A 12,603-nucleotide genomic window follows, 5' to 3' on the forward strand; every position below is an offset into this window, starting at 1 on the left:
CTAGAAGGAACAGCATCACCCCACCCCCTACCCCTCACATGGCTAGGTGTTGACAATGGGCCCACAGCTGCAGAGCATACGTACCGAATGCAAGCTTCATTGGACTGGAGGATCCACCCTCATGGTAACTTAAGCACAGAGAATGGCTGGTTTCTGTGAACGCAGAGTTTTATGGCTGTCGGCAAGTGTGTGGCAAATACAGACCTCAGCTCTAACTGAAACCTCAGCCATTGGAATGGGAGTATGTCAGATATCACAAGAGCCTGGCTGGCCAGCTTCTGAGCTGGTGAGGACACCCACTCACTCCCAGGTGGGGAAGCTCACTACAGAAAGCCAGAACAGAGATGCATTTCTGCCCCAGCAAGCCTGGGTTCGCTCTCCACCCCCTGAAGGCATCTTGCTCTAGAACTCCTGGTGCTTAAGGACAGGAGGCTTCTCCTCCCACATCCCCCCACAGACAGGGGGTCACAGGGCTGGCAGGGAGCTTAGTGGCAGCTCCGGACATGCACCATGCAGCTGCGTCAGCCTCAAGGGAGTCCCAACCCAGCACCTCAATGACCACCACTTTCCAAGTGACCTGCTTCAGACCTCGCTGGGAGGATTGCCACCAACACAAGATGCCAATATCAACTCAAAGGAGGAGGTACCGGTATGATTGGCTGGTTTTAAAATGTGTGCCCTCTCCATCGCTCACAGGATACCCACCGTCTGAGGAAGTCGAATGCTACATGGGGGCTGCATTCAGTGTGCCGTTCCCTGTTACCCGCCCCCCCCCGCCGATCCTGCCTGCAGACCAGCCAATGCTGACACTGCAGAAAGCAGAGAGTCCTTCAGCTACCTGGGATTGGGTCACCAGGACCCAAATCCTGAATCCCTAGTTCTTTTAGAAGACCTAACTGGCCCTGGAGTAAGGTTGGAACTCAAAATGCCCAGAGAATAATTTTACTCTGGATTTCAAACACAAAGTGGTGCAGTGTATGGGAAGGGCAATTAGTCAGGGCTCAGAACACCTATGTTCTAGCCCCTGGTCTGTCACTCAGTTGCCAACTCTACCCCCTGACCCCTACTCCCTACACACACACACCCTGGAATATGACAGGCATAAGCTTTGCTCTCACAGAGAACATGGTTCCCCTCTTCCCAAAAGGGGTTCCCTTAAGAACAGGGGCTGTGGACTATCCTTCTCTTTATCCCCAGTGCCTAGCAGGGTGCTCTGAACCTAACCTAAGCAGCCAGATTGGGTCACACAGTGGCAGCGTTAGGAGTCGAGTGGTTGAATAAAAACAAGTAACAACAAGGAGCGGAAGACAGCATGTAGGTAACTCTGAGCTTAAACTCCCTGTTCTTCATCGATGTCCTGCTGTAAGAATCACAATAAATGTCTCTGGAGGGCATTACACAGAACAAGTGTGTTCTCCTCTGTAATGGGAGCCTCTCGGTTTTCCATGCCTATAGCACGGTGGTTAAGAGCCCAGGCTGTTAACCAAAAGGTCGGCAGTTTGAATCCACCAGCTGCTGCTTGGAAATCCTGCGGGGCAGTTCTACTTTGTTCTATAGGGTCGCTATGAGCAGGAATCGACTCATTGGTGTATTAGTAGTATACCACCTGTCAGTCTGTTCCACTGTGGTGGCTTGCGTATTGCTGTAATGCTGGAAACTATGCCACCAGTATTTCACGAACCAGCAGGGTGTCCCATGGTAAACACGTTTCAGTGAAGCTTCCAAACTAGGAAAACCAAAATCACACCGGTTGCCATTGAGTCAATTCCAACCAATAGCGACCATATAGGACAGAGTGGAACTGTCCCATAGGGTTTCCAAGGAGCTGCTGGTGGATTCAAACTGCCGATATTTTGATTAGCAGCTGAACACTTAACCACTGTGCCACCAGGGCTCCTCCAGACTAAGACAGACTAGGAAGAAAGGTCTGGCAACCTACTTCTGAAAATTAGCCAATGAAAACCTTATGGATGACAACAGAACATTATCCTGCTCACTTGCTTTGGACACATCATCAGGAGGGGTCAATCACTGGCGGAGGACATCATGTTTGGTGAAGGAGAGGGCCAGCGAGAGTGAAGAAGACCCTCAGTGGGCCAGATTGGCACGATAGCTGCCGCACTGAACTTAAACATGACAGCAGTTGTGAGAATGACACAGGACCAGGCAACATTTTGTTCTGTTGTGCGTAAGGTTGCCATGAGTCAGAGCTGACTCAGTGACAGCTAGCTAACCACTACACTGTACTATCCTAGTAGCGGCATTGCTAATACCTAAATATCCTAAGGAACATTGGGTCACATGGAGACCGGAATAAGATACTGTTAACATCTCAGGGTATGTGGTGCTGGCCAAGAGCTGGGAGATGTAAAACCAAACAAACAGAAAATAAAAACTGGTTGCTGTCAAGTCTATGCCAGCTCATAGCAGCCCCTGCAGGACAGAGTAGAACTGCCCCCATAGAGTTTCCACGGAGCAGCTGGTGCATATGAACTTTTGGTTAGTGGCCAAGCTTTTAAGGACTGCACCATCAGGGCGCCGGGAGACATAAAGTGCACCTTTGAAACACTTCCGATTTACCTGGCTCTCATAAGTATAAGGTTTTCCACACTTCTGAGGGTTTCCCACCGTCTCTCAGGCCCTTTTATATCTCAATGGGAAAAAAAAAAGTACTTTTTCTAGTATATTCTACATTTCTGCAGAACCAGACCAGCCTGCTGCTATAGCCTGGGTCACATTGACAGCAGTGGCATTGACTCCTGGTTCATGTCACCACATGCTTGTACAGTTCAGTTCTTTGAAAGGTCTCTCTAAATTTCCTGGGGGTCCCTACAAGGTGTCACTTCTGAGCACACAAAAAATTCTTCTCTTGCCTGATGCTTTAGTCTCCCACTAGGGGTCACTGTGGAGCCTTGGTGGCACAATGGTTAAGAGCTTGGCTGCTAACCAAAAAAAGCTGGCTGTTCCAATCCACCAGCCGCTCACCGGAAACCGTATGGGGCAGTTCTACGCTGTCTTAGAGGGTTGCTGTGAGTTGGATTAGACTGGACAGCAATGGGTTTGGCCTGGTTAGGGGTCACTGCAGTGGCACCAACACCTTGGTCTTCTTCCCAACTATACCACTGGGATGCTGGGTCCCTGGTGCTGCCCAGGCTCTGGGGTGGTGCTTGGCCAAGTGGGTGAGTTTGTTCTCCCTGTGTTCCTCTCTGTTAGTTGGACTCCATAGTAGTACTGGGTGTGCCTCCACGTCTCACATCGCCTCAGTGACACAGGTCTCTTGGTATTGATTTGTATCCCTTGCTCTCTTCCTAGGACCCAAATGCACTTCCCAGGAGCCGGGATCTGTTCTTTGTTCATAATTAGTTCTTACTTTTGTTGATGCACGTTTTGCATTTGAGTCAAACTGGTTGTGTACGATCCCTCCCTCTTTTAGGACTGTGCCCTTATAGAGGAATTCACACCCATTTTATGGACACGCTCACAGGTGACTGAATCCCAGAAGTGGGCATAGCAGAGGTCCAGTTTAGGATCTTTACTATAGCATTAAGAGGTACACCCACCTACACTCCGTCCACATACACAGTGACAACACATTGTGGCACATTTCCTCTAATATCACAGAATAGCACGTCCAGGAGATCCAAAATAGAACTTTTCTGAGTGTGTGGTGAGTCTTACAGAACTAGTATAAGAAAAGTATGCTTGCTCCCATCTTATTTTCGTAAATGAGCAGAAGCCCCTCTGTCAGTGTCCTGCTGCCTGACAAGTGTACCTGTACGCCATGCATTGAGTATGATGTAAGCCATGCCCCTGGAGGTGGGTAGCATGGAGAGTAGTCCTGTCCCTTTTAAGGAAGCATAAAATGCTTAAATTCCAACCCTTTCTTTGTCTTCTCCTGAAATCTGGCCTAGCCTCTAGTTCAGGCTCTATCTGCCCATCAAAATAGCATCATAGAAATTTCTAAGGATAGACATATGTGCTTTTTCAGCTTTAAATCACCTCTCTATGCAGAGTAATAACACCTTTGACCTCATTAGGCTTTATCTGAGCTGCACTCAAAAAAAAAAAAGAGATGTGAGTTATGAGACTAATTCAATTAGAACAAAAAGACTGAATAGAAGGAAGAGAAATAAGAAGAAAGCAGATGAGCCAAGCTCTCCCATCCATCTATGAAATACTTGATGGTCCATTTGTCTGAGAGGGCCTGTTGGTTAAGAATTTCCCTGGGTAGCAGTGTGGAGGTTGCTATGTTGGAGTTCTTGCCTTAGATCTGTGGAGGATGTGACAGGAGGAGAAAATTAACCCAGGAGGAGAAAATTAGTGTTGCATTAATGAAGGGATCCTGTCCCATAAGGTCCAGCTTTTTATCCGAATCCACCATGGGGAAAGATCAGCTACATGAAACGTAGATTGAAAGGGAAACCGAGAATAACGAGCCACAGAATTAAATCATAATTTACGTGAGCAGAGATGCTGACCGAGAGGAAAATTCCTACAATGGGCATTCTATCTTATAGCTTGTTGTTTGCCATTGAGCCAACTAGTCAGCTACAACCCCTAGTGACCATATGTATAACTGAATGAAACTCTGCCTGGTCCTGTGCCATCTTCCGATTGTTGCTATGTTTGAGTTCATTGTTTTGGCTATGTGTCAATCCATTTCATTGAGGGTTTCCCTTGTTTTCACTGACTTTACCAAATATAATGTCCCTTTCTAGTGATTGCTTTGTCCTTATGATGTGCCCAAAGTAAGCAAGATGAAGTCTCACCATCCTCACTTTTAAAACGCATTCTGGTTGTATTTCTTCTAAGGCTGATCTGTTCATTCTCCTGGCAGTCCATGGTATGTTCAATATTCTTTGCGAACACCACAGTTTGAGTGCATTGATTCTTTTTCTGTTGTCCTTTTTCAGAGTCCAGCTTTCACATGCATATGAGGTGCTTGAAAAGACCATGGCTTGGGTCAGGCGCACCTTTGTCATCAAAGTGACATTTTTGTTTTTTAAAATTTTAAAGAGGTCTTCTGCAGCAGATTTGCCCAATTCAATATGTTGTTTGATTTCTCAACTACTGCTTTCCATGGGCATTGATTGTTGAGCCAAGTAGAATGAAATCATTGACAACTTCAATTTCTTCTTTATTTATCATAATGTTGTTTATTGGTCCACTTGTTAGGATTTTCTTTTTTTTTTTTACATTCTGATGTAACCTTCATCAGTAAGTGTTTTAAGTCATCTTCATTTTCTGCCATGAATTTCCCATTAATAAACAGATCTTCCCAACAATCAGGTTCTAAGATGGTAAGAATGGCCATGTCTTACACAGAGCGAAGGGGTGTATGTGTAAGTACTCAAGTCCAAAGAGCTGTCTGATAAGTGTCTAGCCGTCTTCAATTTCTCTAGGTGGTCCCTTCGTTTACACATCCTGCTCTGATCTAACTCAGCCATGTATTTAGGTGATTTGGACAGAAGTGAGTCATTCATTTGATTTCATTAATTTGCCCATGTGTCTGTGTGGGTGTATACAACCAAAAAAAAGAAAGAAAAAGTTGCCACTGAGCTGATTCTGACTCATGGAGACCACATGTATATATAACATATATACACACACTTAAATGCATATGTTAAAATCAAAATTATGTAGGTTATTATGTATCTGTGAATTAAAATTTCCCATTAATACCATTCTTTTAAGTTATTATTATTATTAATATTATGCTATCTCACCTCTTTACTCTTCAGATAAACTTAAGAATTATTTTGTAAAATTTCTCTAACTCTTATTGGTATTGTAATTAGAATGATACTAAATCTATGTCATGGGTTGAAATATGTCCCCCCAAAAATATGTGAATCAGTTGGACTGGGCCATGATTCCTGGTATTGTGCAATCTTCCTATATGTTGTAAATCCTGCCTCTGTGATGTTAATGAGGGAGGATGGGCAGCAGTTGTGTTAGTGAGGCAAGGACTCAACCTACAATATTGATTGTGTCTTAAAGCAATCCCTTGAGATATAAAAGAAAGAAGTGAGCAGAGAGACAAGGAGACCTCATACCATCAAGAAAGCAGCACCAGGAGCAGAGGGTGTCCTTTGGACGCTGGGTCCCTCTGCCTGAGAAGCTCCTCGACCATGGGAAGATTGAGGACAAGGGCCTTCCTCCAGAGCTGACACAGACAGACAGCCTTCCCCGGGAGCTAACACCCTGAGTTTGGACTTTCAGCCTACTTTACTGTGAGAGAACAAATTTCTCTTTGTTATAGCCATCCACTTGTGGTATCTCTGTTATAGCAACACTAGATGACTAAGATAATCTATAAATTAATCTGAGGAGAGGTGACATTTTTCATTTGGCTTTCCACTTAGGAAAATGGTATTGTGTTGAGTCTTCATATATCCCTCCAGACTCCTTTTCTACCCTTTCCCATCCTGCTGTGCACCCAGGAGGCTTAGTTTTATGAAAGCATCACCAGGCTCCCTTGCTCTATGACTTCCAGTTGGGTTTAGCTACTGGGTGGCTCTGGCGAGACACTGGAAGGTGAGAAAAGAGAGAGATTTACCAACCAGCTTCCTTGATAACAGGCCTTTGCTGGCTGCGTTCCTCTCCTGAAGGCCATAGTTCTCGTCAACTGATCTCTCTCCAGTGGCATCACTAGGGTTGGTGTCACCCAGTACGGTAACTCATGGTGTCACTCCCCGCCATGGACCTCCTCTCATACCAGACCCTACAGAATCCTTAGTAGTGTCTATTGTCAATATTAATAATAGAATAATACATGATACAGTTGTAAATTGCTTAAATGTAGTATTTCCTGGATTATATGAATACTAGCAACAAAATTGTTTTGTAAAATCTTCTTACATTGGATTACATTATTCGTTGCAAAATTGTTAGTAACTGAGCGGAAACCTTTTTTTATTTTTCTCCTCTTCCTTTAATTACTACTTTATTCTCAAAAAAGCTATTGATACAGGTTTATAAATACTAATTACCACAATATTGTAGCTAAAACACCAGAAAATTTGACAAAAAAAGCAACTATAAAAACACCAGCAGCAACAAAACAACCCATGCTGGTAACTTCTGCAGACAAAAAAAAAAAATTTTTTTTGAAGCATCATTGTAATTGAGTAATAATGAGAGCCTAGAGTGCATTATTGTTGTTGTTAGGTACCATCAAGTCAGTTCCAACACATAGGGACCATACGTACAACAGAATGAAACATCGCCCAGTCCAGCACCATGCTCAGAATTGTTGCTATGCTTAAGCCCATTGTTGCAGCCACTGTGTCAGTTCATCTCATTGAGGATCTTCCTCGTTTTTGCTGACCCTCTAATTCACCAAGCATGATGTCCTTCCCAGGGACTGATCCCTTTTGACGACATGACCAAAGTATGTGAGACATAGTCTTGCCATCCTTTGTTCACTCTTTTGGCAGTCCATGGTATATTCAGTAGTCTCCTCCAACACAATTCAAAGGCATCAATTCTTCTTTGGTCTACCTTATTCATCATCCAGGCTTCACATGCACAGAAGGCAATTGAAAGCACCACGGCTTAGGTCAGGTGCACCTTAGTCCTTACAGTGACATCATTGCTTTTTGACCCTTTGAAGAGGTCCTCTGCAGCAGATTTGCCCAGTGCAGTGTGTCTTTTGATTTCTTGACTGCTGCTTCGCTGGGTGCTGATCGTGGATCCAAGTAAAATGAAATCCTTGACAGCTTCAATCTTTTCTTCATTTATCGTCATGTTGCTCATTGGTCCAGTTGTAAAGATTTTTGTTTTCTTTATGTTGAGGTACAATCCATACTGAAGGCTGTGGTCTTTGGTCTTCACCAGTAAGTGCTTCAAGTCCTGTTGACTTTCACCAAACATGGCTGTGCCATCTGCATAACGCAGGTTGTTAACGAGTCTTCCTCCAATCCTGATGCCCCGTTCTTCTTCATATAGTCCAGCTTCTCGGATTATTGGCTCAGCATACAGATTGAATAGGTGTGGTGAAGGGATACAACCCTGATGCATACTTTTCCTGACTTTAAACCATGCAGTATCCCCTTGCTCTATCCAAACGACTGTCTCTTGATCTGTGTAAAGCTTCCTCATGAACACAATTAATTAAGTGTTCTGCAATTTCCATTCTTCTCAATGTTAGCCATAATTTGTTATGATCCACACAGTCAAATGCCTTTGCATATCAATAAAACACAGGTATTCTCTGCCTTTTTTTTTTTTTTTTTTTTTAGCCAGGATTCATCTGACATCTGTAATGTGGTGAAAAAAACACAACTTCTCATTCAACTACCTGGAGTTTTAGTGATTTTAAAAGCTCCTCAGGGGTTTTGGAAACCCTGGTTGCGTAGCCGTTAAGCGCTAAGGCTGCTAACCAAAAGGTCGGCAATTCAAATCCACCAGGTGCTCCTTGGAAACTCTGTGGGGCAGTTCTACTCTGTCCTACAGGGTCGCTATGACTCAACAGCAATGGGTTTTCAGGGGTTTTAAGTACAGATAAGTTGAGAGCCCTAAATCCTGGTACTTTGAAAAAAGTAGACACTTGATGCATGTTCATTGAACTGTACTAAATTTTGTTTTGTAAATTTGGTTATCATTTTTATCAAAGATATATAGATGTTTTATCAAAGATATACATAGTTTAGAGAATTTAAATAGTTAAGAAAGGCTTGTTGAGAGAAACAGCTTGAAGTATTCTGAAATTTTGCAGTGAATCACTATTATGGATTGAATTGTGTCCCCCAAAAATGTATGCCAATTTGGCTAGGCCATGATTCCCAGTATTGTGTGACTACCCACCATTTTGTCATCTGATATGATTTTCTTACATGTTGTAAATCCTACCTCTATGATGTTAATGAGGCAGGATTAGAGGCAGTTATGCTAATGAGGGAGGACTCAATCTACACAATTAGGTTGTATTTTGAGTCTATCCCTTTTTAGATATAAAAGACAGAAGGGAGCAGAGAGACAGAGGGACCTCATACCACCCAGAAAGTAGTGCCAGGAACAGGGCGCATCCTTTGTACTCAGGGTCCCTTCACTGAGAAGCTCCTAGACCAGGGAAAGATTGATGGCAAGGACCTTCCTCCAGAGCCAACAGAGAGAGAAAGACCTCCCCTGGATCTGGTGCCCTGAATTCAGACTTCTAGCTTCCTAGACAGTGAAAGAATAAACTTCTGTTTGTTAAAGCCATCCCTTCGTGGTATTTCTGTTATAACAGCACTAGATGACTAAGACAATCACTTTAGTGTGGGTGTGCTTTATTGCATTGGAGTGGACATCAGACAGCTCTGTACAGTCTGGTAACTCATACCCTAGTTCTAGAAAATTTTCTTGAATTATTTCATAGATGATTTTCTTTCCCCTGTTGTCATTTTTGTTTCATTTTGTTTTCTCTGTCTTTTCTACCTGGAACTTCTGCCATTTGTAGTTGGACCTCCTGGTTGAATCCTATGACTTCCTTATCTTTTCTCATATTTTCCTTTATTTTTTGTTCTACTTTATGGGAGATTTACACTTTATCTTTCAGCCCCTTTTTTATTTCTAATCTTATTTCTTTTTTTCTAGGAGCTCTTGTTTTCTGATTTTTTTTTTTTTTTTAGCATCCTCTTTTTTTTTTTTTATTCACAATGTGATATTTTACCTCTGTGAGCATGTTAATGATTACATTCACTTGTTTGTTATTTTTTAATGTTTTCTTTACCCTGGGCAGTCTCTGCTTTCTGCAAGTTGCTTTTATCTTCTTGTTCGTTTTGGCCACTGCCTCTACTGTTAGAGGCTTCCCGAGAATGTCTGGTGGTTTTTTAAATTCATCTTCAATGTAAGAAAAAGCTAAGTGGGAACCTTCTGAGTGTGAATAGGGCCTGCTGACAGTGGGCTCACTGGACTTGGTGTGTATGGGCCCCATTTCCTTGGTGGTGTCTGGCATCAGCATCTCGAGCTCTCTCACCTTGGGCCCTTCACATTCCGGGAGAAGATACTCTGCTCTCTCGCCTGGAGGCTGGAGGCCTGGCTACCAACGTCCTGGACCAGGAGGCAGGAGAAGGCCAGGGAGGTCGTCTCACCTCAGATGTGAAATCTGATTTGCTCTTGCTCTCCCTGAGGTAGTCCCACTCAGCTGTTCCTGGTAACCTTCAGTCCCTCTATTTTACCCTCTTCAGAGATCAATCTCCATCTTCTTTTTAGGGGAGGGCCAGTCTCCTGGCTACATGGAATGGGGGACTGAATCTGGGGAGGCTAACTGCCTTTGAAATGGTCTGTCAATTACCCTCCCTCACCCCCATTTTCAGAGTTATCACATGCCACCAATTCCAGAGACTTTTGGAGGCTGGGTTTTAAAAATTAGATCTGGTCTCCACTCTTCTCACTGATGTCTTCAAGTTCATCTGTCCCCACTTCCAAAATTGTTTTGCTGGTGTTATCTCTCCTGCTCACTGTCCTTTGGGGTCTATGCCTTTTAAGAGAGATCCCTTTACTGTCATTTTAATTTAGGAGGGAACAGAAAGACATACTGATCCTTGCTTACTCCATGTCTCTGGGGCTCTTGTTCCAGGGGAGCAACCTTTCAAATGTGGAAAAGGCTTTGCCCAGAAGCGCTCCCTGCAGGTCCACACCAGGATGCACATGGACGAGCGGCCCTACACCTGTACTGTGTGCACCAAAGCTGTGACCACCAAGCACTTGCTGCCGGAGCACATGAGCCTGCACTCAGGCAGCCCCACATGCACCAGGGAGCCAACTACCACCAGGCTCCCATTCTCAGGGTGGACATTCCCTTGATCTAAGTGGTATTTTCTAAGCCTGGTGTCATTTCCCACATGGTGTCTTTGAAAGATGGAATTATGCCTCTCACAGTATAGCTTAAAGTTCTGCTCATCATTAAGCCTTAAAAATAGGGCTTGTAAGCTGGCCACTAGGACTTCAGTGTGCGAACATGTTTTGTTTAGCCATAGAGGTTAGAATGATTTTACTTTGAAGGCCTTTGAGGGAATTTCAATTCTCCAGCTTTACCCAATCTCTGCCACTCCCTATTGTCTCACATACTTTTGCTCATCTTTGTTATTGCCATAGATTCTGAAGACATTTGGCTTGGCAGATAAGTCACGTGTATTATTTTGTAGAAAACGGGTACCAGAATTACCTTATTGGTGAGCGTTCTAGTTCTGTACGGTTTTTCTATGTTTTAGTGTTTTGTTTTTTATTCAGCAGAACAGAAGTCCTTTACCTGTGATCATTGTGCACAGTATTTCATCCAGAAAAGGCAATTAAAGGGCCATTACCGAGTTCACACAGATACAATAAAGCAGGAGAAAATTTTGATTGGTGGTGGTGGGAACACAGATATAAACGAATAGTTTCTGAAACATTACATTCAAATTGTAGATGAGAAGGGAGTGTTTAGGGGAAAGGGTCTTAAAAGCAATAAAAATTAGATGGCCTTGCATTGTTCTCTATTGCTGTGTGATTTATATTTAATTTTTATACTACAGTTTCTGTGTGGGGAACCCTGGTGGCGTAGTGGTTAAGCGCTATAGCTGCTAACCAAAAGGTCAGCAGTTTGAATCCACCAGGCACTCCTTGGAAACTCTATGGGGCAGTTCAACTCTGTCCTATAGGGTCTCTATGAGTCAGAATCAACTCAACTGCAAAGGGTTTTTTTTAGTTTTCGTGTGACGCACAGAAGCCCTTCAGAATTGGTATCTTTCAAAAGCACCACTTGCCTAGAAGGGCGCCACCAGGCAATTGGTCAGTGGTGGTGCCCAGACAGAGTCGTCACCGCTCTATGGCTCTAAGTCCAGGCTCTCTCCCACCTGGCTCTACCCGTTGTCCTTTTTACTTTCCTGTCAGCTGATAAGAAAGGATAAAGGGGGTTGAGAGTGCCATTTGAGATCACTTGACTGTAGGCACACCTGTGCTTCAAGAAAAAAGGAGGTTACATTTAGGAAGATTGGGAGGGTCGCAGCTCTCTTGGGGAAGCAGTGCATTCTTGTGGGTTAAAGTGCATAAGAAAATATTAACTGTTACCAAATTAATTTAAAAAATTACTGTTTTTCCATTAAAATACCATATTTAAAGTGATTCTTTATCAGGGAAGTGCTTTAACACAAATCACTGAAGAAACGCAGGGAGAACATAGATGCACTGATACTTTTTTTTTTATTGCTGTGACAAGGCCACTCATTACCAGAATACAACCAGTGCCATCACAAATTCACGGACGTGTCTCAGCTAAGGAAACTTCTGGGAACACACAGGTAAACACCACCTCCCTATTCCATTCTAATAAGCCTTATGTTTGCAGAGTGAAGAGTGAAGCACTCTGAACCTCTTCCGCAGACCAAGAATCACCTGGGAATCTCGTTAAAATATAGATTCTGATTCAGTGTATCTAAGTGTGGAAATGCAAATTCTCAGCAAAGGTTCAAACCGGAATGAACTGGTTCGAAGCCCTAATTTTTGGAGGTTGAAGTAATAGTGAATTCTTCAGATCTGAGACAAGATGAATGCATTATTTTGTAGCATATCCTCCAAGCTATACATTATGGTGTATAATTCACGAAATTTGCAAACTGATACAATTTACATGTATCA

This window comes from Loxodonta africana, chromosome 21 (genome assembly GCF_030014295.1).
Source record: "Loxodonta africana isolate mLoxAfr1 chromosome 21, mLoxAfr1.hap2, whole genome shotgun sequence".
NCBI classification, from domain to species: Eukaryota; Metazoa; Chordata; class Mammalia; order Proboscidea; family Elephantidae; genus Loxodonta; species Loxodonta africana.